This window comes from Bos taurus, chromosome 2 (assembly GCF_002263795.3).
Source record: "Bos taurus isolate L1 Dominette 01449 registration number 42190680 breed Hereford chromosome 2, ARS-UCD2.0, whole genome shotgun sequence".
In the NCBI taxonomy this organism is placed as follows: Eukaryota; Metazoa; Chordata; class Mammalia; order Artiodactyla; family Bovidae; genus Bos; species Bos taurus.
Genome location: NC_037329.1, coordinates 74867453 through 74873452, shown reverse-complemented (window position 1 = coordinate 74873452; position 6000 = coordinate 74867453).

The window sequence follows — 6000 nt, the reverse complement described above, 5'->3', positions numbered from 1 at the left end:
CAGACAGCCATTTTGCTTTTTTGCATTTCTTCTCCAGGGGGATAGTCTTGATCCCTGTCTCCTGTACAATGTCACAGTACTCCATTCATAGTTCATATATATATATATACATATATATAATTCACTTTTCTGTGCAGAAGAATTTAATACAACATTATGTCAACTATGTTTCAGTGAAATATATTTAAAAAAAAAAAAAGAGTGGGCTTTGATTCTGATAGAGTGCAATGAGAGTTCCACGTCTACTCCTTTCTCTGTGTGTGTTCCTTCCTCCTTTTCTGTTTCCCACCTGCTAAATGGAAATTATACTGCCTCTTTAATAGGGTAATTGAGAGAACTGAATCGAATAAATAATAGAAAACCACTTAGTACAAAAAAAAAAAAATCAGTGCATGCTGGCCATTGTTATTAATAGCAGCAATACAGCAGCTGAATTAGAACTGGATAAAGAAAGATGAGAGGCTTTTCTAGGGTGGCTGAGGTGTAGTTGCATCAGCAATATTAAGCTTTGTTAGGAGGAAGGAAGACAGGACACACAAGTGAAATATATGTGCTGTGCAGGAAGGAGCAGTGCAAAGCATAGAGATACCAGAAAACGCAGAGTTCCCACCAAGACTGCTCTTGTGTGAAGGAGGTTTCAGTTCTTGGCTCCTTGTGGCATGCGTGTCCATGAAAGAAGTCTGTCAACCAACCTCAGGGTATGCCTTCATTTTCCCTTTAGTATTATGTTGATGAAAAAGTAATTACAGTTTCAGACTGTGAATTTTAAATCATTATAACTAGGCTCAAATGCATCTTTATTAGTCAAAATAGGAAGCATTACAACCAACACAGTTTTACCAAACTTATGAGAAATAAGTCTGTTTATTCCTGTAGCATAAAAATCTATGCTGCAGGATTTGATGAACACTTGGAAAGCATTTTCTGCCTCCTACTATTTGTGGAAGAATTTTCCCTGAAAAAAGTTGCCAATATGCTTGAACACGTAATAGTTGGTTTGGCAAGAGGTCAGCTAAGTATGGCAGATGAGGCAAAACCTCATAGGCCAATTTGTTCAACTTCTGAAGATTTGGTTGTGTGACTCACTATTAGGCATTGTCCTGGAGAAGAGTTGGACCCATTCGGTTAACCCATGCTGGCTGCAGATGTTGCAGTTTTTGATGCATCTCGTTGATTTGCTGAACATACTTCTCAGATGTAATGGTTTCACCAGGATTCAGAAAGCTATAGTGGGTCAAATCAGCAGCAGACCATCGAACAGTGACTATGACCTTTCTTTGGTGCAAGTTTGGCTTTGGGAAGTGTTTTGAAGCTTCTTGCTCCAACCACTGAGCTGGTCATCTCCAGTTGTCCTATAAAATCCACTTTTCATGGCATGTCACAGTCTGATAGAGAAATGGTTCATTGTTGTATATAATAAAAGAAGATGACACTTCAAAATAATGATTTTTTACAATGGTCAGCTCATGAGGCACTGACTTATTGAGCTTTTTCACCTTTCCAATTTGCTTCAAATGCTGAATGACCATAAGATGGTTGAAGTAGAGTTCTTTGGCAACTTCTTGTGTAGTTGTGAGAGGATCAGCTTTGATGATTGCTCTCTACTGGTTGTTGTCAACTTTCATTGGCCGATTACTATGCTCCTCAAATTCAAATCTCTTGTCTCCTCTGCAAAACTTCTTAAACCACTACTGCACTATATGTTAATTAGCAGTTCCTGGGCCAAATGCATTGTTGATGTTGCAAGCTGTCTCTGCTGCTTTACAGTCCATGTTGAACTTGAATAAAAAAAAAAAAATCACTCTAATTTGCCTTCCATCTTAATATCATTTCCATAGTCTAGAATAAATATCAAGCAAACAGCAAGTAATAAGTCACTATCAAGAAAAAAAGTGAGAAATGCACATTAAAATAGTGTATAACATAATCACATTTATTTAAGAATGTATTCAAATATCAAATGGCAAAGTTCAACAATGAAAACCACAATTACTTTTGCAGCAATCTAATATATTCCTTTTTTACTAGGCCATGGTATTCTACCTGGAAAATACATGGACAGAGGAGCCTGGTGGGCTATAGTCCATAGGGTCACAAAGAGTCAGACACAACTGAGTGACTAACACACACACACACACACACACACACACACACACACACACAGGCTCTGAGATGGAAAATATTGTGTTTAACAGGTCTGCATCTCTAGAGTCATGTGTAGAACACAGCACTGAGGTTTAGAGAGACCAATAGTTCATGGTGTGTTTATCAGATTCTATTCTGCTGTATTACAATGGCCTGGGATAGAATGATAGAGATGCATTCTTGGGTATTTGACATGTATTCTTGGTTATTTTGGATTCTCATTTATACGTACTTTGAAATAGATGAGGCGATACCTCTAGATTTAAGACACATCCTTGTATGGAAGCTGTGGGCTTCCCTGGTGGCTCAGATGGTCAAGAATCTGCCTGCAATGTAGTAGACCCAAGTTTGATCCCTGGGTCAGGAATTACCCTGGAGAAAGGAAATGCTACTCACTCCACTATTTCTGATTGGAGAATTCCATGGACAGGGGCCCCTGGCAAGCTACAATCCATGGAGTCACAAAGAATCAAACATGACTGGGTGATTAACTCTTTTACTTTCACTGGTATAATAGACTTTGTTGTAGGAGAACTGTATTTGAATCTTTACACTTCCACCTATCAATTCAGGCTAATAACTAACTTTCTAGAAACTTTTTTTTTTTTTTTCCATCTAGAAACTGGGAAAAAGAAAACTGACACCTGAAAGCTGGCTAGAATTAGTAGCACATTACTCAGTCAGTTTAGTTCAGTTCAGTCACTCAGTTGTGTCTGACTCTTTGCGGTGACCCAATGGACTGCAACATGCCAGGCTTCCCAGTCCATCACCAACTCCCAGACCTTGCTCAAACTCGTGTCCATCGAGTCAATGATGCAATCCAACCATCTCATCCTCTGCTGTCCCCTTCTCCTCCTGCCTTCAGTCTTTCCTAGCATCAGGATCTTTTCTAATGATTCAGTTCTTTGCATCAGGTGGTCAAATTATTGGAGTTTCAGCTTCATTACTGACATTATTTACTTACATCATTCAGTAAAAGGTACCTAATAGACATTAGGATAAAGAATACTTAAAGAGCTTTTAGCTTAATAGTTGACTGAATGAAATTTTTTTATCAATATACGTGGAAGAAACCTTCCCTCAGAAGATTTTATAACAGTTTATTCATCAGAAAAGATTTATATATTAAGGTCAAACAAAGAAAATTAGCAGACTTCTCCTTTTCCTGGGAGATAAGGAAATCACATCACATCTCATTCATGTGATGAAGATAAAGCATTTGTTTTTGCAAGGAGAAAAAAAAGGAAAACATATATTCTAGTTATATCAGAACAAGTTTGGATTAAGAGGATTGAATGATTGAAAATTTTAAAATATTCATTATTGGCATTCAAGATAAAAGCAAAAGTAAATCACAAAATAAATGTGAAAAAGTTGAATAATTTTCATATTTTTCCAACGACTATGTCAATGTTTAAAAATACAAGCTCAGTAGCCAAGTATAATATTATTATAAAACATTTGTGTATGTGTGTGTGTCCATGAGAAAAAAGTAGAAAAATTGAAGTACAAATATTCTTTTTAATAACAAGAAATGAATCATTTGTCTCTTGACACCACACTATGAGTTTACAGAACAAAATATATATGGAAATGAAATGGATCACTATCAAATCTTAGAAAACAGAAATTCTTCAAAGAAGGTGGTTAAATCAGAAAGGAAACTAATGGTTCAAACATCTAGATGATGAATGAATAAATATAGAAAAATATTTTACCATATAAAAAGTTATATCAGAGCTGGAGGGATAAAAGACTGATGCTGTTTGGGGATTAGCTGGTAAAGAATCTACCTTCAGTGTAGGAGACTCAAGTTCTATTGCTGGGTCAGGAAGATCCCCTGTAGAAGGAAATAGCAACCCACTCCAGTATTCTTGCCTGGAAAATCCTATGGAGAGGATCCTGGCAAGCTACAGCCCATGGTGTTGAAAGAGTCAGAAATCAATTAGTGACTAAACCACCATTGGCACCTCTGTCTCCTTTTGCAGTAGGGACTGGGACTTGATGCAGTGGCAAGGGGACTTGGGGTTACCGAACAAGGATAAGCTGGTCATGTTCCAGTTCCTAATGGGGCTGACTAGGCTATTTCAGAAATGCTGGTTGTCAGGTATCATGTTCATCACCCTGAAGAAGTCTGATGTTGAATTAAACCCATTCCAAGGAAAGGTTTTGTGGAGGGCTTAGAGTGCTCAGATAACAAGTGTCTGTTAAAAACTACCGATGGGAAAAATCAGCACTGTGGAGAGTTCCAAAGATGAATAATTGTCAGATGGCATCAAATCTCTTGAGAGTTGGCATGAATGGATTGAAGAAGAGGGACAAAATAAACAAGAGTAAGAAGAGCAAAGCAAAGCACTGAACGACATCAGATTTCACTGACTAACCACTGAATTGCTGTTTTTCTTTTGGCTTTTGCTTTTGGTCATAAAGCTGGATTTCTGATTTGCCTATAACAATTGTTTTCATGTGAGATTAGGTCATTTTTAGAGGGAAGAAGGGCTACAGTGTTCACATGGCAGTTGTTAAGAAGCTAGTTTATTTTAGATCTGGCTAAGTGGTATGTGTTGTATGGTTGTATATTCTTGGGCTTCCCAGGTGGCACAATGGTAAAGAATCTGCCTGCAATGTGGGTGACCTGAATTTCATCCCTTGTAGGGATCCCCTGGAGAAAGGAATGGCAACCCAGTCCAGTATTCTTGCTTGGAGAATTTAATGGACAGAGGAGACTGGTGAGCTACAGTCCATTCAGTCACAAAGAGTCAGACATGACTGAGTGACTAACACTACTACTATTAAGTGGTCTGTGTTTTATGGCTGTGTATTCTTGGATAATTGCTTACAGTCTCCATAGCCACCTGTGAAGAGGACTGTATCATTAAACCTGTATTTATCATCACTTAGCATATTTTATCAGAGAAGGCAATGGCACCCCACTCCAGTATGCTATCTAGGTTGGTTATAACTTTCCTTCCAAGGAGTAAGCGTCTTTTAATTTTATGGCTGCAGTCACCATCTGCAGTGATTTTGGAGCCCCCCAAAATAAAGTCTGACATTGTTTCCACTGTTTCCCCATCTATCTCCCATGAAGTGATGGGACCAGATGCCATGATCTTCATTTCCTGAATGTTGAGCTTTAAGCCAACTATTACATTCTCCACTTTCACTTTCATCAAGAGGCTTTTTAGTTCCTCTTCACTTTCTGCCATAAGGGTGGTGTCATCTGCATATCTGAGGTTATTGATATTTCTCCCAGCAATCTTGATTCCAGCTTGTGTTTCTTCCAGCCCAGCGTTTCTCATGATGGACTCTGCATATAAGTTAAATAAGAAAGGTGACAATATACAGCCTTGATGTACTCCTTTTCCTATTTGGAAGCAGTCTGTTGTTCCATGTCCAGTTCTAACTGTTGCCTCCTGACATGCATACAGGTTTCTCAAGAGGAAGGTCAGGTGGTCTGGCATTCCCATCTCTTTCAGAATTTTCCACAGTTTATTGTGATCCACACAGTCAAAGGCTTTGGCATAGTCAATAAACCAGAAAGAGATGTTTTTCTGGAACTCTCTCGCTTTTTCCATGATCCAGCGGATGTTGGCAATTTGATCTCTGGTTCCTCTGCCTTTTCTAAAACCAGCTTGAACATCTGGAAGTTAGCGGTTCACGTATTGCTGAAGCCTGGCTTGGAGAATTTTGAGCATTACTTTACTAGCGTGTGAGATGAGTGCAATTGTGCGGTAGTTTGAGCATTCTTTGGCATTGCCTTTCTTTGGGATTGGAATGAAAACTGGCATTTTCCTGTCCTGTGGCCACTGCTGAGTTTTCCAAATTTGCTGGCATATTGAGTGCAGCACTTTCATA